The sequence below is a fragment of the Sus scrofa genome, chromosome X (assembly GCF_000003025.6).
Source record: "Sus scrofa isolate TJ Tabasco breed Duroc chromosome X, Sscrofa11.1, whole genome shotgun sequence".
In the NCBI taxonomy this organism is placed as follows: domain Eukaryota; kingdom Metazoa; phylum Chordata; class Mammalia; order Artiodactyla; family Suidae; genus Sus; species Sus scrofa.
Window position 1 is genome coordinate 14,534,861 of NC_010461.5, and position 26,380 is coordinate 14,561,240.

Below are 26,380 nucleotides of genomic sequence, written 5' to 3' on the forward strand. Positions count from 1 at the left end.
CCCTAATTCAAATGATCAACTTTTTATTGTTGAGAATTTGGGCAGTTAAATCAATGAAACAGGATTCAAAACTCTGGGATCACAATATTCACATTATTTTGTGCTATGACCCTAGCAGAATATAACAAGAGTCATTTTCCTTTGAATGGCTCAAAGAACATTCTCTAGAAAGTAGGCTAAAATGGAACCTGAGAAGCAGTTCTTTTCGTTCAAGAAGCTCTCATTTCCCAGCAAGTTTTGAAATACACTTTATTTTGAAATAACTGTGTCTATATGAAGTGAGCCATTTTATTTTTCCTTCTTTCCTTACTATTAAACAGGAAGGAAATAAGCTGGAGCACATTAGTCGTAATGTTAATGACATGCTAGATAACATTTCTGTATGCAATGAGCTGTAGCCAACTCATCCCATAAGCATCATAGCCCACATAGGTGTAGTGGGAAAGGACTTGAATTGCCCAGATATCCTTTTGAGACAACCTGCTTGCTGTGAGTATGTTTGACTGCAGCCTCAAACTGCTGCACTTTGAAATTCACTACAGTGTTCAAGCCAAGGCCCCACTTCCTCTGGGCTACACCCAGCAAAGACTCAATATGGCAGGGATACTAGAAAGCACTATTTCTGCCCAGTGGAATAGTCCTCTACTGAGCAATACTTGCCCAAGACCTCGCCACCAACCCAGCTAAGATTTTCTCAGAACCATGATATGGGCTGAAGGTCTTCCTACTCAACCTTCTATCCTCCTTACTCGTCTTACAAAGGTGCCAAAACTCCATTTTGGCCTAAAGGTTCTCCACAGTTTCCTTCCTCTTTATCCCTCAAAGGGATTTCTTCTGATAAATCTCCTGCACATGTAATTCCATTATGGAATTCCATCTATTTCATCTATTCCATTCCACATATGTTTCTCAGAACACTTAAAATGACCTATCAGAGTTATTCTGACCAGCACATGAAGCTAAATAACTTGCAGTTCAAGAAAAGATAGAATTTTCATAGGTGAAGCAATTAGAAATAAATTCTGAAGTTAGATATTTGGGGTTTGCTACTCTTCAAAGAAATTGCTCTTCATTCATAGATAAAACCTTCATTTTATTAGCTTTTTTACTGAAGTATGAATACAGAAAATACACAAATCATAAGTATACGATTCAATGGATATTCGCAAAATAAACATGCCCACATAACTAGCATTCAAATCAAGCAACAGAACGTGACCAGTACCCCTGAAAACTCTCGGGTCTCCTCCCAATCACTACACCCCAAAGATAACTATGATGCCTGACTTTTAACACACAGATTAGCTTTAACTCTTTTGAACCTTTATATGAATGGAATCATATAGTATGCATCTTTGTGTCTAGCTTTTTTTCACTTAAGATTATACTTAATGAGATTTATCTAAGTTTTCCATGCAGCAATATCTTGTTCATTGTCATGGCTATAGTTCAAAATCTTTCTTACATCTAAGTCAAATGCATCTTCAAGAACTAGATTGGAGATGCCCAGCTGGAGTGTTTTATCGTGTTCAATTTTCACTTGACTTTCCATGATTCAGTGAAGACAGTTTCTGCCTCTTCTTTTGGAACACTATTTCACAAGTCCTGACATGTAGAAAATGTTCCTGAGAGTCTGAATTTTCCTTCCCAAGAATCCTTTTTATGTTATCTAATTACTCTCCATGGGACCATTATAATCTTTCAGTGATAGAAGACTATTATTGTTCCCTCTTAGTCATCTCAGGCAGTAGTGCCTTTCTTCTTGCTTTTGTAGAACAACTTCTAAATGTCTTCCTATCTTCTGCCATTATTTTGAAATTCAGGATCCAAACTCATGAGCAAAATGCCAATGATCACATCCAACCAATGGATACACACTGGATTGTACACAAATCTTCATCTAAGGGAAAAATGTGTTCTTCCCTGAGGTCTCTTCCCTGGTGCCCCTAGATTAGAACCAGCATTGTCTTGTCTAAAAACACAAAGCCTTTGAGAAGAGGATGCTAAGAGGGGAGAAAGTCAGCTAGTCCTTTAGGACCATGTCGATACCTGAAAGGATGTAGATCCACTCTTCAGGTCTTCACAACCCTCCACTTTTCCTATAACTCTTCACATCAGCCAGAGAACAACTGTGTTTTGGTTTTTTTGTTTTTGTTTTTCCTATCTAAAGATACAATGTCTCCCAGGCAGTTCTCTAAAGGAATTTTGTCGTGAACTTTTTCTAGCCACTTTGAATTACGTCTTCAGTCAGATTATTTTTGATAAGAACTTTCAGTTTGGAGTCAGAACATCAGTCTTTTGAGAATTGTTGCCCTTTTTTCTTTGCAATATACTAACATTTAATAGTGACTGCTTTAACTGAGGATCTACTCTGCTCAGAAGTTTATAAACCTTATCTATAATGTACAAACCTACAACAGAGGTATTATTATTTGTATTTATTGACAGAGAAACCAAGGTCCTAAGAGGTTAAATGCCCTGCCTAAAATCATACAGTTAGCGAATGACAGAGCTGAGATTCACACTCAAGTCTTTGGCCCCGAAATTCATTCTTCTTTCACTATCCCATTGTATTCTTCTTCCCTCAGGCTCAGCCATCTATCAGTTTCTTCAGTTCTCCATCTGCTCCCCACATTGCTAACACTCATGTGTGTAAGCATGCAAAGGCACACACATACACACTGTGCTTCATTCTTTTTTGATATAGTTATTTCCCTCCTCCACTCCTCATTCTAGGGCCAAAATTATCTAAGAAAATAAATAGCGTCCCAAAGCATTATGGCCTAGTAAGTAAGAGCCTAAACTCATAAATCAGACCATTTGTGTATGAATCCTGGTTCTTCCACTTATTAGCTGTGAAATCTTAGGCAAGTTACTTTATTCCTCTGAACTTCAGTTTCCTGATTTTTTTAAATGGAAGGAGTTCCCATCATGGCTCAGTGGAAACAAATCTGACTAGTATCCATAAGAATGTGGGTTTGAACTCTGGCCTCGCTCAGTGGGTTAAGGATCTGGTGTTGCCATGCGCTGTGGTGTGGGTCGCAGACACAGCTTGGATCTGGTGTTGCTGTGGCTGTGGTGTAGGCTGGCGGCTGTAGCTCCAATTCGACCCCTATCCTGGAACCTCCATATGCTGTGGATGCAGCTCTAAAATGACAAAAAAAAAGGAAATAATAGTGTATTTCTCATAGGACTATAGTTAGGATTAAATAAGATCATGCATGTAAAGCTCTTAGCACTGTGCATTTAGCAAATGCTTGATAAATATTAAATTATTCTTTTTTTTTTTTTTTGGCTGTGCCCACAGCATACACAAATTCCCAGGCCAGGGATCAAACTGAGCCACAGCAATAGCAATGCCAGATCCTTAACCACTAAGTCACCATGGAACTCCCTAAGGTATTTTTCTTATTACTTAGTCACAGTATCCCATCAAGACAGGGGATAATGATTGGTTAATAGTGGTCAGGAGCAGTGATTTCCAGACCCAGACCTTGGTCTGAGCCACCTGCTGGGCTTTTGGGAAAGACTTTTTCCTTGGCCCTTCCCCTAAAAGTTCTGATCCACTAAGGCTAGGATGGAGCCCTGAAATTTGCATTTTTAAAGCTTCTGCAGGTGACTTAGGTGTTCAGCTAGACTTGGAAACCTCTAACCTAGAACGAGTCTTCAAAGGCAATGGTTCTGGAAGTTACAATTGATTCATCTGGGGGATGTCTGGCATCCCTCAGTCTCTCCTCTCAGGCTCTGTCCTCTCTCATGCCAGGTAGCACTTTACCCCACTCACACAGAGAGAGAGGACACACACACCCTATTCATACACTCCAGCCTAGATGGAGCCATGGCCAGGGTTGAATTTCAGAAAGGGAAGATAACTCTCTTAGTGATGTGCCTTTCAGAGTGGCCCCAGGGAAGCCCCATGTGGTTGTTTTGGGGGTGGAGATGTCTCGCCAGAAGGCTGATCATGACCAGCAGCTATCAGGTTACTTTTGAGCCTCCTTTATGACTAAAGACATGCCTATCATACCTGTTTATCCATCTGTAAGAAAGGTCTCAAAACCAGCATCACCTCTGTAGTCAACAGGCCATTAGCACGGCGAAAACTGGAGCAAATTGTTCAAATCATGGGATTCTGGGGAATTATCATTTCTACAAATGCTCGGTTAAGTATTTTATCCTTTCCCCACAAGAAGAACCTGTCCTCCTGGCCTCTCAGTATGGGCTTTCCAATTTTCAATGTGTACACAGTCAAGCTCTATCTTAACACACAGGTGGTTCCAAGCCCATGAACTGCAGTTTCAGAAACCCAGAGGGAGTCTGTGAGTTCTGAGGTGGTATGATGAGAAAAGGACTCTGAGGCCTTTCTCAGGAGTGACCTCAAATACTCACTCATCTAAGACCAAACACATTACTTGGAAATGTGGGAGCTAACTTTTATTCAAAATGGCGCAGTGTATCTCAATGAACCTGGGGAGAAAACAAGGCTGGAAAAACAGCTGTTTGATCCCAGCTGATCCACGGCCCCAGGTGCTTTGATTCAGATTGCAGCTGGGATTTGTTTTCCTATGAAGAGGCTGTAGCAACTGCTTTTATCATCTACTGTAAGTACAATAACAGCAGGAAATCAGGCAGTGCAGGCGAAATTAAGCTCTGTGACAAATGACTTGGTTTCTTTCCATTAACAATCATGATTTGACCTGAACTGCCTCAATTAGGGATTAGGGGTGGGTGCAAGAGAGAGAGAACCAAAGTGAGACAGAGAAAGGAGAGAGAGGAGAGGAGAGGAGACAGAGAGACGGGGTGGGGGTGGAGAGGAAGCAGAAACTATGACAGGATGTTAATTTGGTATGGCATATGTAAGTATGTTTTAGACCAAGTAGATGGGGTACTGTGTGATTTCACTATACCCCCATTCCTCACTCTAATAATTCGAGAAAGATCACAAACACTGTATTTATGAGAGCTCATTATGCCAATGCACCCATTGGATGAATGGTGTCACTGCTTAATGAAGATTTGAAACAAACGGATTCTGACTGCAAAGAAGTATACAGCTTTTAAGGGGAAAAAAATCAAATAATTGGCAATCCTCCTGCCTTAAATTCTCTCTTCTGTTTCAGCCTTTAAAAATATATATCTTTTACATCATTTGTATCTCCCTGTTCACAGACACATTTCTCACAAGTAATAAAGCTTGTGAAATCAAGTTGGAGAGGCTCTTCTCAATTTTACCCTTTCAGTCTTGAAACATGAAATATCATTTTCCTAGGCTTCCCACAAGACTGAAAAGCTGCACAAGTTACAACTTGTAGAAATTAAACACAGAATGTGAAGGAAGATAATTATGCACCCCCATCTGGTTCAGTGAGGCACTAAGGCACTTCATAGGGCAATATGATGCTGCTTGGGTTTTTTTTTTTTTTTCCCAAGAAACTTATTTTTTAACTTTTTATTTAGAGAGATAGGTTTAGACTTAGAGAAAAGTCACAAAAATTGTACAGAGAATTCACACGTGTATACCCTCCACCCAGCTTTCCCTGGTGCTGGCATCTTCCGTAACTGTGGTACAATCATCAAAACCAGAAAATTAACATGAGCGATACAGTACTACTACATAAACTATAGAATTTATTCAGATTTCACCAGTCTTTCCACTAATATGCTTTTCCCATTGCAGAATCTACCCCTCCTTAGGCACCGACAATGTGTGACACTTCCTCAGTTTTACCTTGTCTCTTCTGACCCTGACACTTCTGAAGAGTGCTAGCCATTTAACTTACAGACGGTCCCTCCGTTTGGGTTTGTCTGATGTTTTCTCATAATTAAGGTAAAGCAGAGAGATGATAACAGACCCTTCTCAGGACATCGTATCAGAGGGTAAATGGTGTTGATATGCCTGATTATTAGCGACAGTAACACTGATCACCTGCTTCTGGTGTGACTGTTATGTTGGCCACACAATAAGTTACTGTTTTTCCTTTTGTAATTTATAAATACCTTTAGACATATAGCCTGTTTCTCCACAAATGTTCACCTGCTAATTTTAGCACCCATCAGTGGACCTTGTCTTGCAGGCAGCTTTTAAAGAACCACATCTGTAGTTGTCCAAAAAGGCTTCAGAAAGAAGACTCTGGAAGGACCAAACATGCTGCAGGAGTATCAGTTCACAAGTTGTGTAGAAGGGCCAATTCCCTCACTGGACAAATGCAAGCACTGGCCCCTTGGACACCAAAAAATGTGTGTTGTTCTATTTCCTGGCTTGGGGTGAGTTGAAGATAATACCTCTAAGCTTTTAGGGAACATGGAGAGGCTTAGCTTTGCTGGAGAAAATCTTCTTGTCCATCTGTCCCCAAACAAGAAATAAAATATCCCAGTGAGTTTCACCATATGATACTGATCTCAGCTGCACCCCAAGTGATTTCTCACTTGGCTTATATCCTTTGGTTTACAAGTGACAACGCCTCACCTCCATTCCTACCACCGTGCTCATGTGGGAAAACTTGAATATTCTTTTCTTTTATGCTTCTAGGACTTTGAGAAATTCCATGATGCATTTGTTTTCCATCTTTTTTTTTTTTTAATGGCAGTGCTCATGGCACATGGAAGTTTTCAGGTCAGGGACTGAATCCAAGCCACAGCTGCAGGAATGCCAGATCCTTTAACCTACTGCACTGGGCCAGGGATTGAACTCGCACATCTGCAGAAACCCAAGCTGCTGCAGTCGGATTTTTAACCTACTGTACCAAAGTGGGAACTCCCCATGGTACATTTCTCCATTTTTAAAGAAACTGCCAATGTCAGTATTGAACTCACCATTACCCATCTCATGAGGAACTCATAACCAGCCGGTTTGAATAGCTCTTGGCTTTTTATAGGTATATTAAGCTACCTTAAACACAGAGATGTTCCTGAAAATTTTTGCTTAATTGGGAAACAACTCCATTAAAATAACCCTACAAAATTAAACCAGTGCCAGAATGGAAAGGAAGTTCTGATAAGCCCCTAACCTTCACTGAAAAATTCTAAGTGAAGAAAACACAATTTTAGTGTTCAAAGAGCAGAAATAAAGAAGAATTAAACTGAAGTCTTGACTTTTTTTTTTTTTTGCCCTTGTGTTAAATGTGTCTATAACCTTGGAGTATATTCTACTGGGAAGTGGAAATATCTTTATAGTGTGTAACCCCACTCAATACTTCCCTTCCAGATGACCCAAGTCACAAGTTTGATTGACTCTTCCAATCCCAGGGGCAAAGGTAGCTCAGTGAGAGGAAACTATCCTAGAAGAGCTGAGATCCTCTCATGTTGTCATTTGCTCTTGGACTTAGAACTACCCGTGAACATCAGTAAAGTCTTCAGAGCAGATGCTCACCAAAGGGTACTTCCTACCCCATGGACTGGTCTCGCCAAGCAAAGATAATGCTGCTGGCCATTGAGATGTGCTCCAAGGTGTCATTTTAGGACCAATAGGGAAAGGCCCTCACCCAGCATCTCATCTAGCTCCACATAAAACCATCAATACTCATTTGTGAGATGACTGGCTGAAGTGGCCTGAGTAAGACTAATGTCAAAAAGACACTGCTTTGGAATTCCCTTCATGGCTCAGCAGAAAGGAATCTGACTAGCATCCATGAGGATGCAGGTTCAATCCCTGGCCTCGCTCAGTGGGTTAAGGAGCTGGCATTGCCGTGAGCTGTGGTGTAGGTCACAGACGCAGCCAGGATCTGGCATTGCTATGGCTGTGGTGTAGGCCGGCAGCTGTAGCTCCAATCCAACCCCTAGCCTGGGAACCTCCATGTGCCGCAGGTGCGGCCCCCCCCAAAAAAAAAAACTTCACTTCTATGGGCCCATTTGGAAATCAAGGATTTGACTGTCTAACTCCAACCAACTAAATTTATTGGACCACACTGTCTGTAAAACACCAACATCTGTACTTAATAAAGGACACTTTGTTGATTTGATCAGGGAATCACTGAAAGGGAGGATTATGAATCACTAGTTCCCCAGTGAGTTGCTTTTGAAAAAAAAAAAAAAAAACCCAAGCCCCCAGAAGATGTTAACCACTTTGGTCTATTTGTTTTGAATGTCAGCCATTAAAGACCTTGTGGGCTCCAGAGAGGAAGGAATGAAGACTTGCTGCGGGAAAAACGGGGAAGGGGTGGGGAAGGTAAATCTGTGCTAGTTAATTTCACTTATTGAACCATTCAATCTTCATGGCAACTCTGCAAAGTTAAATAGTACTGTCCATTTTATGAATGAGAAATGAGACTCAGGTTGAGAAATCTGGAATAGTAGAGTGAGACTCAAATCCATATCGGTTTGACTCCAAAGACTATTCCTTTTACATGACCAGAATCTGCTTTTATGAAGTCCCTCTGCATCTTCCCCATGACCTCAGCAACAGTAAACCAAGAGTTAGTTTAGAAAACTTCCTTTCTGTACATGTTGGCTCAGTCGGGGGCATCTTTGTCAACCATGGCTCTGGTTGGAAGACCCACTGTTGGAAAATGCTTCTAGTCCCAGTGGGCTCCTGTCTCCTCCCTCTGCTTCATGTGGAAGTATAAATGTACCTCCTGGTTGTATCCACACACTTTCTGAATAGTAAAGTGACTTGTCCAGCAGCCCTTTTGGCCTTCTGCATGTCCCCTGACAGCTTTAGGTAACGCTGAACACTTCATGAATTTTTCTGAGAGCTGATACATAAAATCAACACCAAGAGAATTTTCCAGTGGTGACTGGGAACTCAGTAGATCCAAACCACTTTAAACTCCATTGAAAAGCTGAGAATTTGTGTTTTTTCTTCTGTCCTTTTTACTCCTAATTTTCCTCCTCTCAAGTGGATAAACAAAATCTTTTATTTTCTCGTCAAAACACACATCATTAACTGCTAATCAACTCAAGGCTCAGAAATCCCTAAGAAACCTCTCAGTTTTCAGAAATGCCAGCAAGAAATAAAGTACCGTTGATAGAGTTTTGGCTAATGGGACAAGGTTGGTCTCGGGGGCTCCAAGTGCCAGGCAGTGCCATAAAGTTAGGTCAACAAGTAGGCTCTCTGTCTGTGGGTCATGAAAGACAGACAAGGCTCCCTGGATCTTAGGTGTTAATGCCTCTTGCTTGCCAGGGTCACGAGGGCTGGGATTGCCAAGAAAACAGGGTCAGGAGACCAGAGCCCCCCAGCCAAGGTCAGTTGGAGGCCAGGGAGTCTGGGAAAGGAGATGCAGGTGGTCTGGGAAGAACAAATGAGGCCCCTGGAATGAGCTAGAGGAGGCTGACTGCCTGCCTGTCTGACCACAGGCATAAAACACCCTCAGGTCTAGATGATGTAGCAGTAATAGGCCCCCAAAATGTCTCTCTAGGCTGGGGCAGGTGTGGTGGGTTTATGGAGGAAGCTGCCATGTGATACACAAGGAGAATGTAGGAGGGAAACGGGCCCATGCCAAGGCCATCCAACAGGTCTGGAACGGAGGGCAAGACAGGCGGACTTGCCTAAACTCCCTATAGGATGCCAAAGGGTCTTGGCAATTCCATTTAATTCAATTTAACAAGTGTGGGTTGGATCATGCTATGTAGCAGTGTAGGGAACAGAAAAGCAGGGGACACATGGGGACCCATACCAGTCCTAGATTTATCATTCATGTTTTTGATCCTAATGAGGGCCCTGACAATCCATGACAGGTGGGAAGGTGACATCTTGCTGAGGCTAAAATTAAATGATCGCCATTTGAGGCTGATGTGGAGAGTAAAGCATCTGACCAGCGACTGAGTCTAGCAGTCCTTCGGGCATGGCAGTTTCTCTGCTGTTTCCTACTGACTACCAAGAGGCGGTGTGGCATAGTGGCTCAGAGCACAAACACTGGGATTATACTGCCTGGGTTTATAATCCCAGTTTTGCCCTTTGCTAGCTATTTAACATGGGGCAGATTAATCTCCCAGTGCTTTTGTTTTCCCATCCATGAAATGGGGTGAATAATGCTACTTACATCTTAAAATTGTCATGAAGATTAAATGCATTTATATAACATGACCTAAAAGTGTTAGTGCCATTTTAAGCTTTAATAATTTCAGAAGTATAAATTCCATAAACTCACAATAATGATCATTCACAAGTTAAATTATATAAATTAATTTTACACTTCTTTAGTTTCATAAATTTATTTTGAGTAATGTGGACAGCACACGGAACAGTACTGGAAACATAGGAAATGTCTATTGTTATCCTCATGTGCACTTATACCTGGAAAGCTACACTTTCTCTCTCTCTCTCTTTTTTTTTTTTTCTTTTTAGGCCTGCGCCTGTGGCACATGGAGGTTCCCAGGCTAGGGGTCTAATCAGAGCTGTAGCCGCCTGCCTACGCCACAGCCACAGCACTGCCGGATCCAAGCCACGTCTGCAACCTACACCACAGCTCACGGCAACACTGGATCTTTAACCCATGGAGCAAGGCCAGGAATCGAACCTGCATCCTCATGGTTCCTAGTCGGATTCGTTAACCACTGCGCCACGATGGGAACTCCTAAGTTCGTTAAGTTCGTTACGACTGACCCACAACGGCAACTTCTACACTTTCTTTCACAAGCCAAAAAAAAAAAAAGGCCCGGGAAAGCTTCCTTGCAAATACTAAGGATCTGCTATATTTCTCCTGAAGTCATGATTCCAACTGTCAGGAATGAATTGGCACAAGGAACACTGCTACATCTTTACAAGGCAGCATCTATGGTTAAAAGTCACACAGTAGTTCAAAGGAAGGGGCAGATGGATGTGATCCAAACAAAACTTTCCTGGGACTAGGAGAGCACTAAGACCCCTTCCTCAGCATTTGAAGTCCTGGAAGAAAGGCCTTAGGTAATAAGTGGTTTTATAACATCCTTTTAGACCTGCATCTTTAGCATCTCCAAGTGCTATGATCTGAGTGCTCCAAGTGCTTAGATCCCTGCCAGCCTGCAGTACAGCTTCAAATTCCACCATTATAGGCTCACAGACTCAGCTACAGCCCCCGCAGGGAATGATTTTACTCATCAACACTAGAGTGTGACTTTGTTTAATCAGCTGCTTTCCTCAAACAGCGAGCTGAGTGGCATGGAGCGAAAAGAACAGCAGTTCTGAAGGTAGCAGAGGAAAGGAGAATTTGCAAAGCCGGGTCACTGCCCTGAGGGATGAGCGTTCTGTTGAGTGGGCGCTCCAAGAAAGGCTCTGGGAAGACAGGCCCCTGTGAAAGGAGAGGAAACACTTCAGGGAAGAAGACAGGCCTAGACGGGGAAGGAGGGCAGCAGCCTTGAAGCCGTACAAGCCTTTTGCTGCTGTATTGCCCACGAATCACTGCAAAAATGCTTCGTGAATGATTAAATGATCAGTTACAGTATTCTTGAAAAAAGGCTTTTTAAAAGAGTTACAACCAGACAGAAATGTTATACTTTACTACTGAATGTTGCTGAAGTCTAATTTGCTTGTTTGCTTGCTTCCCAAAAGAATTACTAGTCCCTCACCATAAACTTGCAAAGTAATTTATATTCTTCACGATTAGGTTCCCTTAAGATGAATCACGCGGTAATGTAATTAAAAATGAAAACCCTAACTCCTCATTTTTAAAATGCGATAGTAACAATATTTCTTCGATAGGATATAACACTTCAAGCTTCTTTTTAAATCTGTCTTATGCGTAAGATGGTGCTTTAGTGGTAGAAGTTAATTGCACTAAAATGGTAATGCAAAACCACCAGCAACTTGCAGCCATATATCTTATACTTGCTCACATCAATGCTGTGATTATAATTAAGAACGCATGCTTGTGTCTGGGATAAATCTCCAAATTGTGACATGTAAAATAAGATTTAAGATAATTATTTTCTTTCTAGTCAACCCCTAAATCAAAGGAAAACGTGTGGAGAGAGATTTCGTAGAAACTAAGGATAGAGTGACCTGCCCTTAACTGGAAGTCACGTATCTGGCTCATGTAAACTTGGGGAAAATTGCCAAGAATGTAGATCTAGTATAGCCTATATGTACCTACCAAATCACAAGTGTAAGGAAGAGTCTAGAGAAGTGCTCAGGCAGATGACTTCACGAATTGGGGTGTGCATGAGCACCCCTAAATGGGAGGTGCAGTTAGGTGGAGAGTTTGGGGATGCACTGTCAAAGTGGCACAAGTGACAGTGGTGAGTAGTGAGGAGTCAGAAACTAGGACGCAAGGCTCTGGCACCACTTACATATGTTCTCCCTGGGGCGGGGATTAAGGTGGAGGTGACAGAGCAGCCTAGATGGTGGCAAGCCTGCCCCTGAACTGAGGAGTCCCCATAAGGGCAGGACTCTGTCTTTTCCCCACTTCATCTCCAGGGCCTAGCACCTGGTGGGCACTCCACAGATACCCATCGACTGCCTGAATAACTCACTCCCCTCACTCAGGTTCCAAGGTTGGAAGATGTGGGAGACAAAGAAACCTCAAGGATCTGGAAACATGAGGAGGAGGTGGAGTAGGGAATGCATGACCCCCCATAAATATCCTCCGAGCCATTGTAATCACCAAAAGGAGAGAAGAAAATGCAGTGTTTTCTACCCTCAGATCCTGAGAAAAAGAGGGGAAAGCTGAAGGAGTCCAAGTGGACTGAGATGAGAAAGCGTGGTGCCAGGAGGGACAGGGTGGGAAGTTTCTAAAGAGGGTATGCTTTCAGGGTCTGACCCTTAAAGCAGCGAGGGAATACCGTTAGAAGGTGAAGCTGTACGAGGCAGTCCTGTGGGCTGCAAAAATCTAAGGGCAACACGTTTTGGTGCAAGCCCAAGACAGCAAGAAAAAAAAGGAGAAACAGGCGAAGCTCATTTGGAATTTGGAGCCTGTGTGGTGAGGTCTGACCACCACATTGAACATTTGAATTCTTGGTGAAGGCTCTGCTTTGCTTCTTCCCTGTATGGTTCGAATTACGAAGGGTTGGATCTTTCTTTCCTGCTTTCCATTCAGGGGTAATTAATAAGCAAAGGAAGATGTGCACATGGGTAAAACTTCCCCCAGGCTGGCCAGGGAACACAGAATGGAGCGTCTTACTCTAGTTTTTACAAGGAGTCAAGAGCAGAGGGCATCCTTGCCGGTCCTTTGCTCTCCACCAAGGCCAGGACAGAGCCGTACGCTAGCTGAAACCCAGCAGGCACAGTTTTAACAACGTCTACCCACCCAGAGACTTGTTGAAAAACCAACCTCATTCCTCTGCTTTTAACCCTCTTTTCCATAGAAGTTTCCAGAACAATCCAGCAAAGGAACCAAAACTGCGAATGTCCACAAGATTTCCAAACAACAGCAGCAATAAATCTAATACAACAACAACAACAACAAAAAACCTCACCCAAACATTTAAAAGTTAAACATGCCAGTGTTTTCCTTAGCTTGAGGCAAAAATGACTTTTTTATTACATGGGGAAAAGAAGCATGAAATCTCACAGGCCTTTGCCAAAGCTGAAACTCTCTGGGTACGCTTTGAGAAGGAGCAGGACGTAGAGCGGGCCGTGGAAGGCATGCTGTTTAATTAGAAGTGCATGGGTCTCTTTGGCTCTATAGTCCCAATATTCACCAAGCTCTCCCCTGCCTGCTCCTCTTTCATTCCCTGGGAGGGGAGGCCTCTGGCGTCAGCAGAGGTTCTTTTGTGGGGAACACACAATGAAGAGGGCAGGCTCACCACAGCTGACCAGAAAGGCTCTGACAAAGCAGGCCTTCTGTTTCTTGCTTCGCAGTCCCTTCATAACAACTTCCTATGGATGTTTAGATTAGAGGAATTCCTTTTTTAGGAAACAGATGTGTTCGGAGCAGAGAGGTCGTTGGGTATGGGCTGTGAGGCCAAGACCGTCTGGCTTCAAAGCCGGGATCTGCCGCTTGTTAGCTGTGTATCTTGGGCCAGTTAATTAGGTCTGCTTAGCCAAACTTCTTCCTCTATAAGATGGAGCTAAGACGACCTACCCCGCAAAGTGGTTGGGGAATTAGGGGAGATGTATATGAAGTACTGGCCGATCCATTACTGCTTTCCTTTTGACATCAATGATGAATTCAGTGATGCTGTCCCATGGGAAGCATTTCCTGACTCATGAGTTGAAACTTTTGATGCTAACAAAGAGGTCAAGATGAGATTTAGCCTCCTGCATTTCAGAGGGATTGAATATTTTGAAATTTCAAGAGTTCAACTCAGAGCTAGTTTACTCCTGACTTGATACACTTCATAACAACCAACTGTCACATACTGCCTTTCCTTTACACGGGGCAACCAAATTTGCTTGGCAACCAAATTCTTCAGCTTCCATAGGAGCTAGAGCACAAGCTGGAAATCAGTAGAGAAAGAGCCCATGGGATACTGGTTCGGCACAGATAGACATGCAATCTAGAATGTTAGGTCTCTGTCAGATATCAAGTGAAATAACCCACTGATTTTTTGTCAGGCAATTACAACCAGCAGAGCAGGTGTCCCCTTCCAGCACTGTGCTGACCTGCACACTGGGACAGATTTAGGTTCATCTCCCAACACAGAACCCACTGAAGACGGTCAGCCCTGTGCAAGTAGGAAGACCACTCATGCCTGCACTTTCTCTCAGATGTTGAACAACAATGCTACAGTGCTGTTGTGCAACTGCCCCCAGAGAATTCCTTCTTAACGTGTAAAAAATTTCATTACTATAACTTGTAGGCAAATTAAGGTAGAATGAATAAGATGAATAATGAATTTGGAGGAAAGTGTACAGGAATGCTGGAACCGAGCAGAACCCTGCAGCACCCCAACTCCCAAATACGAAACCCTTTTGTGCCCCCTGACTCTCATGTGTAGAAAAGCTGAAGTCTCCCATGCCTCCCAGAGTCACAAAAGAGCAGGCTGGAGTAGTTCACGATTAGGACAACGGTCACAGACTCAGTGTCTGATGAAAGAATGGGATTACCACTATTGCTCGGAATAATTTCTTTGTGGCTATTAGAAGAATCGTAGCTTGCTCTGCCCATATATGTAAGAAAGCAACTAAAATCGCCAGCAAAGAGGTGCTACCGATCCATGTCAACATCTTCCACCCTGAAAATACAGTGCTTTATGTCAGCTTGAAGTTACAAAAGATGGACCTTCACCCCTAATCTTACAGAAATGGAATGGTGTCTGACAGGTGGGGATTTGTAAGCAGCTCTTTTGCCTCTTTCCTGTTTGTCTATTTTCGCTCCCCTTAGACCTTAATTATAAAAATGAGATCACTAGGTAACATTAAACTTAACTCCTAATTTTCGCTTTACTGACTGTATACAATGCCTTGCCTAACCTGTTGATTCCTTTCCTGGATTAGAAGGAGTAAGAATGAAGAATTACATAGCTAAAGAATGACTAACTCTAGTTCCCTGGTGGCTCAGCGGGTTAAGGATTCAGCATTGTTACTGCTATGGCTTGGGTTCAGTCCCTGGCCTGGGAACTTCCACATGCCATGGGTAAGGTCAAAAAAAAAAAAAAGGAATGACTGACTCTCTACTTTCAGCATCCCCCTTAGCAAATTTGCAGGTGCACAACATGGGAAAGACAGTATTCAAGAGAAGATCAGAAGTCAACAGGTCTGCATGCAAAGGGAAAATGATGAAAACTCTGAACTCCTACCTTTTTTTTTTCCTTTTTCAGCCACCCTCATGGCATATGGAAATTCCTGGGCCAGGATTTGAACTAGCGCCTCCATAGAGACAAGTTGGAGCATTAACCCCCGAGCCACAGTGGGAACTCTCTGACCACCTACCTTAATGATTAACTGAGATTGTTTCCCCTCTTTCTGTTTATAAATTCTCATGGCTGAAGAGAATCTTCAGAGTAAGTCTCCTGAGAAGAGTCCACCTTCTCCCCAAATGGCCAGCTTTCCTGAATAAAGAATTTTTCCTTTCTACTGACACTTGCCCCTTGATTTTTGGCTTTTGAGTGGCAAGCAGCCGAACCTGAATTCAGTAACAATATTAATGTCCATTTGAAATATCCAAAGGGGTAATTGTTGCTAGACCCTTTCAAAAAGTAAAATCCTTTTCTCCTACAAGGAGATTTGGCTTTCTCAGCAATGAGACTCTCAAGGGAATGGACAATGTCGGACTATGAAATAAAGAGTTAACCACTGGATACATAGAGGTTGAAAGCACTGGTCTTTCAGAGACACAAGTTTCAATGTGTCTATACAAAGTGACTTTGAGTGAAATTCTTAACTTCTATAAGCCTCGGTTTTATCATCTGCAAAATGGGGATGAGAAAGAATCTCCTTCCTTGGGTGGTTGTGAAGATGACCTGGGGTAGTGCATCCAATAACAGTATATCAGGAGCACTCAGTATTATGTATGTTATTATAATGAGACCTTTAGAGACCCAGGAAAGTTTTGGAAAATTCACTGTTCTGATGCCTATGAGTGGGCCTTAGATGACCATAGGAATTGGTTAGGAGGTCAGGTTCTGGGACATCGCCTAGGCAACAGGGAGCACTCAGTGCTGGCTAAGGCGGGCATGGTCTGCAGACTGGCGTGTCAGAGGGAGTCAACAAGGTCTGAGTGCTCCTTCACCCTGATTTGTATGGCAGAGCAGTACAGGTGCTTCAGTCCCAGCTACACAATGAGCAGGAAATGGTGCTTGGTTAGGGAAGGAACTGAAGTACTTGAATGGAAAACATTACATTAGCTACCTACGGGGGCAAGAGTCAATAATAACAGCACTGCCTTATATTTGTAAAATCATCTACAAAGTATCTTTGCAAATGTTACCTCATTTAATCCTTTCATCTGTAAAATGTGGCCAAGAAGGGCCTATTTTATTATCCCCATTGACAGAGGAGATTGTGGAGACTCTGAGATGCTAGGTGACTGGCCTAAGGGGTAGACAGAATATAAGACCATGAGCCAAAGGTACTGGTGTGACAGGGGTACTTAAGTAACATATACCAAAATCTCAGGGATCTAACATAGGAGCATATATTTCTTGGTTCCAGGATAATCCAATGTGTGTATCTCTGTTCACTGGGGAAAACAGGGGTCTCGATGGTGATTCAGGGATCCAGGTGCCTGATACCTTGTGGCTCTACCACCAACATGTAGCTTCTCTGCAAGAAGGGCATGTTCTATAAGAGCATATCAGAACATACGTTTCTGTGAGGCAGGCCTACAAGTCATGTACACAAATATCAATTCTGCTCACACTCTGCTGGCTAGAACTCATTGACATGGCCACACCTAACTACAAAAGAGCCTAGAAAATGAAGACTAGCTGTGTGCCCAAGAGAAGATTAACACAGATGTGATGAACAACATTAGCCCACCCCTACCATAGCCAGGAAACTACATCACCTAAATCCAAGGCCAGTGCTACTTCCATAATATTGGGTTCACACTATAACGGACTTTTACTGAGATGATAGATCTATGTGGCATAATCCAAGGCATAGAGGATACCTCTGCAGACCTTAACACGGAGAGACATAGAGGCAATTGAGAGAAGCCTGAAAGAGTGCTTTTTAGCTCCTAGAGAGGGACAGGGACATGTCTATGTATGATGTCAGCCATGCTGAGTCAACAGGCTGAAACAGGAGTCACGAAATTACCACAGGGAAGCTGTGTGCCTTATTATCAACTAAACTAGGTGTACAAAACATGACGTAACACCACTAAGCAAGGGATAACTTGGGCTGTGGCTTTAGAGTCCAAATATCAAGTTCTAGTAAGAGCTCCCTGAGATCAAGGACTAGGTCTTTAATCCCTAAAATCCTAACACCGAGTAGTTTCTCAGGGCACATTTTGTTGAGTGAACGAAAGAAGAAATAAGTACACATTTTTAAGTTTATATTGTTTCCTCATCCCATCTTATGAAGCTCAGCGCTCCACATGTGAATCAGTGAAAGCTCTTGAATTCTCACTAGTGTCAGTGAGTAGATACCATCCAAGTCCATTTAATGAATAATTGAGAATTCACAACTATCCAAGTCAAAGTTCTGTGTCACAAAATGAACTTTTCATGTTGTGATAAGTGCAGTTTAATGTGAATTATTTATTATACTTTGTAGTGTGCTTTGTAAAAGTAATGAAGATTTAGTAACATGAGTCACTGCCAGCTCTTTGATGCTAAATGCCATTCCATGTCTGCACACTCCCTACATCACTGACTTTCAGACGCTTTACTGAGGGTCAGCAGGGCAGTATGGCAAAGGGAAAATACTGGAGCACTAAGACTGCAGGAACAGACTGGCAACATCAGAAGGAAGTGACCCACCATAAAAACTATCTGCTGTGTCAACCTCTATTCCACAACAGCAACGTGGGAAGTGATTTTGATAGGATGTGTTAGTGAAGGTGCACTAATTTCAATAAAACTAGTCTCCTTGGAATCTACTCATGATGTTTTATGGCAGGAGAATTTTTTTGATAATGACTGCACTGTTCAAAAATCACATTCTTAGTTAACTAGAATAAAAGAAAATCCAAGTAAAGTTCTGGCCCAAAAGGTATAACCTGAAACCATTCATGAAGAAGCATCAGATAAACCCAAATCAAGGAACATTTTATGAAACAACAGGACTGCACTCTTCAAAATAAGTCAGTGTCATGAAATTTCACAAAGACAGGCATGAGAACTGTTTCAGGTTAAAGGGGACTAAAGACATGACTAGTGAATGCAATGCTTGATCCTGGAACAGAATATAGACTGTTTTTAAAAATTGCTCTAAAGGAAATCATTAAAACAATCAGCAAAATTTGAATATGGACTCTATACCAACTAATTGTGGTGTATCAATGCTCACCACCAATAGTGGTGTATCAATTTCTGAATTGGATAGTTGCACTGCGGTTTTCTAAGCGAATGCCATTACACACTGAAGTATTTAGAGGCAAAGGGTCACGATGTCTGCAAGTTAGTCTCAAATGGTTCAGTAAATAATGAAAACTATATATACCTAGAGAGAGAGATTTGGAAGTCCATTAGAGTAGCTAGAGTTACCTCACCTAATACTCTAGTTCATCAATTACTTGGCCTTATTATCTTACCCTCTGAAAAAATGTTAGTAAGTAAATCTAGGTGAAAGTTTATGGAAGTTCATCATACTATTTCCATCATTTTTCTGCAGGCTTAAACTTTTTCACAAATAAGGTTAAAACACACACACACACACACACACACACACACACACACACACACACACAGCCCACATCCCCACTCAGTATCAGCAAGTGTTAGAAGCAGAATAGGTCTTTCACATCCCTAAGGTATTAACCGTAAGACCTTACATGAAGTCGTGACTTGGTTAATATCCATATCCCTCATCAAGTACAATGAAACAAAACTTCCTGAAAAAAAAAAAAAAAAGGTATATGTGACAAGCAGAATAAACAAAGCCACCTTGAGATGTAGAGGCTAGCAACTGTCTGGACTTCCCTTAGGTTTGCTGCAGTGCTCGAAATTCATGCCCCACCAAAAATAGAAATGACTGTCAGGGTCACTCACAAAGAGTTGGAATGACAGTTGTTGAATCTTCAGATGCCAAGAATCCACCTTATTTGGAAGTCAGCAGGGGTTCCTTTTTGAGCTCTAGATATCTGGGGTTAGATTGTTTTGTTTGGGAAGTTGGGTGGGTGGTTTGGGAGTCTCAATGAGCTTCTCTGGATGAAGGGACTGGAATGTTTGCGGAGGAGATGGTAAAGCGAGGTCAAGGAATAGTTGGGGATTGATAGTTGAAAAGAAGAATTAAATGGAGTTCAGCTACAGTTCAACTCAGCCTCCTCTTCCTGCCTGTGGTCCAGGAGCAGTTGCTTTCCCTGCAGAAATGGGACTATTACTTGCATCGGGAACAAAGACAGAATTTATTGCATCGGGTTATCCATTCTATATAAGTTACTGTGACTAGATAAAAAAGAAAATGGTGTTTCTAAGCCATCTGCCTAGGGAGAGAAATAGCAGTGGAGCAGGCAAGTTTATTGTAATGGGTTGTTTTTTTTTTTTTAAATCAATGGTCAGAGGTCAGGTTTCTGATTAAATTTTGGATTTCTCCTTCTATAAGTTATTTTTCTCAAGAGTTTAGACAACTAGGTTTACTAGTTGACATGTTCCCAGCAAGTTGAAAAACATTTTTAATTTGGGAAAATAGTTACGCTACCCATTCTATTTTCTTTCTGCCCACAGTGTTTAGCTTCAAGTCCTCAGAATGCAACTTAGGGCCTTTTCTTTTGGCTGCACCCACAGCATATGCAAGTTCCAGGGCCAAGGATCAAATCCAAGCCACAGCTGCGACCTACACCACAGTTGTGGCAACCCTGGATCCTTAACCCAGAGCACTGGGCCAGGGACTGAACCCGGGTCACCACAGAGACAATGCGAGATCATTAACCAAATGCGCCACAGAGGGAACGCCCCATTTAGGGCCTTTGGAAAGCTCACCCTGAAGTATATTTTCAGCCCATACCCTCCCAACCCTGCTGTCACTCAATCCTGTTCCACAATTATAATCACCGGGATACTTAACGTTCTCCAAACACGTCATACCCTTATGACTATGTCCATGCTGTTTCCTATTTAGTCTTCTCGAAATGCTCTCCCTACCATCTCTACCTGGTGAACTCTTACCCATCCTTCAAAGGCCAGCTCAAATGTCACCTATTCTGGAATATCTTCCATGACTCTCGCTCCCTCCTTAATCCCAGGCACAGTGAATCACTTCCTTTTCTATCCTCCAAGGTACCTTACCAACCCCCTGTCACAGTCATTCACACAGTTTCCTAGAATTAACTTCTTGACTAGATTCTTAACAACTTAGGGATAGAGACCCTGTTTTATACATGTCTATGCTCTGTGTGCAGAACAATCAAGGCTATCTAATGCATTCAAAAACGCGCATTGAGGAATGACTCAATCAATGACAGACTCAACGGCTGGAAAAACTGCAATTGTCTGGCCCACAAGCTAAACACTCAAAATGTACGAACAGAGCATAATAAGTTTCTGTTCACTGAGTACCTACTTTCTGCTCGAACAAATGCATACATTTTCTCTCACATCAACTCTACTACATGATGATTATTATGTTCATTTTACAAATGAATAAACCAAGGTATGTAGGAATCTCTTATATCTGGGGCCCTGCCTTTTGTGTCCCTTTGGAGGAAGGATATCTCTCAACATCTTTAGGGCAGGATGGATGTAAAAAGGAGGGAATCTAGACTCTCTCTGTCTGTTCCTATGGTCTGGAGTATCCTCCTGCTGAGCAGTGGCCACTGTTGGCTACAAAAGGTTGTTTTGACACAAGTAATAATGGTACTCTGCATTCCCCTGGTACTGAAAGTTCTTGGAATCACAGGGTTTTTGAGGTTCTGAGTCCCTGAGTGTGTCCAGATTTAGCAGCAACACATATAGAACCTGCTACGGATCATTCTGAAAGGTCCAGCCACGAGACCTTTGGGTTCAACGAAAGTGTGAACTCTGTAGTGATTCTCTGTAAGCACTAGGGAATAGTTTGGGCTTTTCAGTAATATAGTTTTTTCTGCTGAGCCTACAGGACCATACTGCAAATGTCTAGGGAACACGTTGCTCTCATCCATCACTCCTTCTCCGTTATCCCTAATGCCACTAGCTTTGTCCACTAATGATGCACTGCTATTTGGTAGTCAGAAATTTATTCTTCTTTACTATGTGCCATCTATAGTCCTCATTCAAGAAAGTGGTGAGGTCGTTTTTAGGGGCATGATTTGTTAATCAGATTCGCATGAGTGAAAATTGCTTAGAATTTGCCAATTCACTTGGCAATGCGGGTATTCAGAACGAAAAAGAAAACGAAGCATAAAGAGAAAAAAATTGAAATCTTCATCTTTCAAAATATGCACATATCTGAATAACAGCTGAATAAATTTAACCTTAGCTTGGTGATTTTTTTCCCAAAGAAAGCAACTTGCTTAAAAATTAAGGAAGTGGATGGAGTTCCCGTCGTGGCGCAGTGGTTAACGAATCCGACTAGGAACCATGAGGTTGCAGGTTCGGTCCCTGCCCTTGCTCAGTGGGTTAAGGATCCGGCATTGCTGTGAGCTGTGGTGTAGGTTGCAGACACAGCTCGGATCCCATGTTGCTGTGGCTCTGGCGTAGGCCGGTGGCTACAGCTCCGATTGGACCCCTGGCCTGGGAAACTCCATATGCCACGGGTACGACCTTAGAAAAGGCAAAAAGACCAAAAAAAAAAAAAAAAAACATTAAGGAAGTGGAGTTCCCACTGTGGCACAACAGGATCGGCAGTGTCTCTGGAGCAGCAGGATGCAGGTTCAATCCCCTGGCCTGGCACAGTGGGTTAAGAATCTGGCATTGCTGCAGCTGCAGGGTAAGTCACAACTGCACCTCAGATATGATCCCTGACCCAGGAACTCCATATGTCACAGGGCGGCCAAAAGAAAAAAGGAAATTAGGGGAAAATTTAATTCACAAAAAAAAAATGAATCAAGCATTTATTTGAACAACTCACTTTTCTTTTAGTTCTGCAGTTTACATAATTTCTTCCTAATCCTCCGATGAAATGGTTTTAAGTGACAGATACAAGAGCTAGTCTCCTGGAAACCTCAGCCTACCAAAAGCCGAGGGACTTGGGCTCATCTTGGAACGAGTCCTCCTGTCTGGGTGCTGGAGGCAGCATGAGGTGGTGGCCATCTCATATCTACTTTTAAACACAAAAATTCTATAGATTTGAACACACATTTTGGCAAAGACAGGTGCTCTACATGCCATCCCACTACTGATGCACTGCTATTTGGTAGTCAGCACATAAAAAGATGCTCAACATAATAAGCCATCAGAGAAATACAAACCATCACCATAATGAGACACCACTTCATTACCACAAAAATGGTGATGATAGTTTTAAAAACTAGACAATAACAAGCATTTGGTAAGAATGTGGCGAAACCGGAACCCTCATTACACTGCTGTAATGTAAAGAATGTAAAATGGTACAGCCAATTTGGAAAACAGTCCAGCATCTTCTTCAAACTTGAAACCTAAACTTACCTAACGACCCAGCAATTCCATTCCTAAGTATCTATCTACTCAAGAGAAATGAAAACATACATTCACACAAAGATTCATGTGTAAATGCCTAGAGCAACATTATTCACAACAGAGAAAAGATGGAAACAACTCAGTTGTCCATCAACTGGTAAATGGATACAGAAAATGTGGCACAACCATAACAACAGAATACTATTCATCAATAAAAAGGAATGAAATAATGATACATGGTAGAACGTGAATGAACCTCAAAAGCATGATGCGGGAGTTCCCGTTGTGGCTCAGTGGTTTAAGAACCCAACTAGTATCCATGAGGATGTACGTTTGAGTCCTGGCCTTGCTCATGGGTTAAGGATCCAGTGTCACCACAGATGTGGCTTGGATCCCATGTTTCTGTGACTGTGGCATAGGCTGACAGCTGCAGCTCCAATTCAACCCCTAGCCCGGGAACCTCCATATGCTGCAGGTGCAGCCCTAAAAAAAAAAAAAGAAGATGATGCGAGGTGAAAGAAGTCAAATGCAAAAGGCCATTTATAGGAAATGTCCAGAAAAGACAATGCTCAAGAGACAGTAGAGACAGAAAATAGATTAGTGGTTGCCTGGAGCTGAGTGGAAAGAGAGATCAACTATAAATGAGCATGAAGGATCTTATGGGGATGCAGATATGTTTAAAACTGGACTATGGTGATGACTGTACAACTCAGTGAAATTATTAAGTCATTATATTATACACTTCAAATGGGTGTACAGTGTGGGGAATATAGTCAATTATATAATATATTCATATGGTGGCATAACTAGACTTGTGATCAGCTTGAAATGTATAGAAATATCATTTGATATTACATGTGACACTATGTTGTATAATAGGAACAAGTACCGTACTTCAATTATACTTCAAAAACACAACTAAACAAAACAAACACATAGAAAAAGAGATCAGATTTGTGGTTACCAGAGGAGGAGGGTGGGATGAGGAGAATTGGATGGAGGGAGTTAAAATGTACAAACTTCCAGCTATAAAATAAGTTAAGTACCAGGGATATACTGTACATGATAAATATAATTAACACTGTTGTTTCTTATATATGAAAGAGAGTAAATCCTAAGAGTTCTTACCATAAGGAAAACAATTTTTCTATTTCTTTAATGTTGCATCTGTATGAGAGGATGGATTTTCACTAAACTGGTTATGATAATCATTTCGTGACATATGTAAGTCAAACCATTATGTTGTACACCTTAAACTTACACAGTGCTGTATGTCAATCATACCTCAGGAAAATTGGAAGAAAAAATGTTTTAAAAAGTTTTTTAAATGAGTGAATTTGATGGTATGTAAAGTATACCTCAGTACAACAATTTAAAAATAAATAAAAATGGTTTAAAAAATTACATTTTATACGGCACCAGCCCCTCCTTCCTCCAGTTCAGCTGACAGATTCCCTTGAAGTCCTAAGCCCTGTGAGGCCCCTGCAATGCACTTAGTTCCCTGGAGGGCTGGCAGGGGTACCTTCAAATGCACTGGCCAGGTGTCTACCACTCTTTTTTTATTGGAATATAGTTGACTTACAAAGTTGTGTTAACTTCAGGTGTACAGCAAAATAAATCAGTTACAAATATACATATATCCATTCCTTTTCAGATTCTTTTCCCGAATAGGTCATCACAGTACTGAGTAAATGTCCACCACTTTTAAACCTGAACGGACACTGTGTAGAGACGCCAGGCCATCCCAGAGACTATTCCCATCAGACGCCTGCTGAATCCCACCACAGCAGACAGACATTCTTAAACATCTCTGGGCTGTGCCAGGATCGTCACCCTGGGGGTGGGGATGGGATTTGCGTGGGAAGGGTGGTTCTCTGGGTCTCAAGCAGTTGGCATGCTGTTCTGATTTCAGGAACACTGATTCCCTCGAAGTCCTTCCATTCTTCTTTCCCTCATAATCCCAGTCTGCTCCATTTTCTTTCTTAAACTAAAAATACTTTCTGAGAAACCACTGTATATACCAAGTACTGCATTTATTAATATTATTCTTACTATTAACAAACAAACATATGGTACTTAATGCCAGACGCTCTGCTAAGTGCTTTACAAATGTTAACTCACTTAATACTTGTAAAAATACGAGGTCAGTACACTATTACTATCCCCATTTAAACAGATGATGGAGTGACTTGTCCAAGTCAAAAATTGCAGGGCTGGGATGTGAACCTCAGCTGTGCGCTAGCATCTGTGTTCTTAACTGGTATACAGCAAAAATATCATTATGTTTAATTCTGTCAATTATTTACAGAAGTTAGTGCTTCCATCTCTATTTAAGAACAAGGAGATAGCTAGGATTGGACCTAGATTATTTCAATTTCCAACTGAAGGCTTTTATTCCATTAAATCATAACGTCCTCTCCCCGGGTTTTTCTTCTACACCAGTGTTTGTCAAATTTAAGCAGGCATCAGAACCCCCTAAAGAAATCTCTTAGGAGTCTCTGATTCAGCAGCTCTGGGTCAGAGCCTGAGAATCCACAGTTCTAACAAGTTCCCAGGTGACAATGATGCTTCTGGTCTGTGGACCACACTTTGAGAACCTCTGCTCTACATCAGTCCTCTCAACCTAACGCCATCCCAGAAGATTCTGTAAAGTGATAATAAGAAAACAAGGGTTTATTATTAAATTAGCCATGGGCTTTCGGGCCAGGGCCTGAAAAGATGAGGCCCACACATTTCTTGTTCTGTCTCCTGCTTCAGATTTAGGTGTGGATGGATCATCCCTAAGAGACTCTCATGCACATTCAAGTTTGAGATGCCTTGCTCTAGTTCACCCCTGAGCCACTAGATTTCCTTTCGGAAATCTCAGTTTCTATTTGGCTTCCACTCACTGTTATATACTTAATAAAACTCCAACTCTCTGAATTTTTATCAACTGCTATGAGGCTTAATGCAGATGGGCCAGAGACCTGGGATCACACAAACCTGTGCAAAATCTCAGATCTTTTCATTGACACTTGAGGCGAAGTCATCATGCGTAAATACGGTGGTGATAAGCGTCTACCTCAAAGCCTTAGTGTGCTGTGAACGCCAGCTTGTAGAAGTGTCCAGCACAAATAGGCACTCAGAAAGGGTCATGACACTCAAGTCTATGAGGTAAGAAATGAGTTCAACAGCATGGGAAAGAGACCCCAAATGACAGTAGCCTAAACAGAACAGAAGTTTACTTGCGACTCACAAAGAAGTCCAAGCCGGTGTGGTGGCTCCACTTAATGAAGTCATCAAGGACCCAGGCTTCATCCCTCGTTTAGATCCATCACCAAGATGGCTCCTCACCCAGACCCACTTTCCAGCAAGTGGAAAAAGGGACACATCACCTCTGTTCATATCTCACTGTCTAGAATTTAGTCAT

The 26,380-nt window shown here is 42.1% G+C and overlaps 1 protein-coding gene across 6 annotated transcripts in view; it reads right to left on the reverse strand.

Moving 5' to 3' along the window:
* RAI2 (retinoic acid induced 2) overlaps positions 1-26,380 on the reverse strand; it is a 386,296-nt gene that overhangs the window by 288,085 nt on the left and 71,831 nt on the right. Inside the window, exon 1 of one of the 6 annotated variants that reach the window (XM_021080589.1) lies at positions 19,230-21,963. The exons of the other annotated variants lie outside the window; for them this stretch is intronic. The gene's annotated coding sequence lies outside the window, so the exon portion shown is untranslated. Of the gene's footprint in view, positions 1-19,229; positions 21,964-26,380 lie in introns of those variants that run through there. 6 annotated transcript variants of the gene reach the window in all.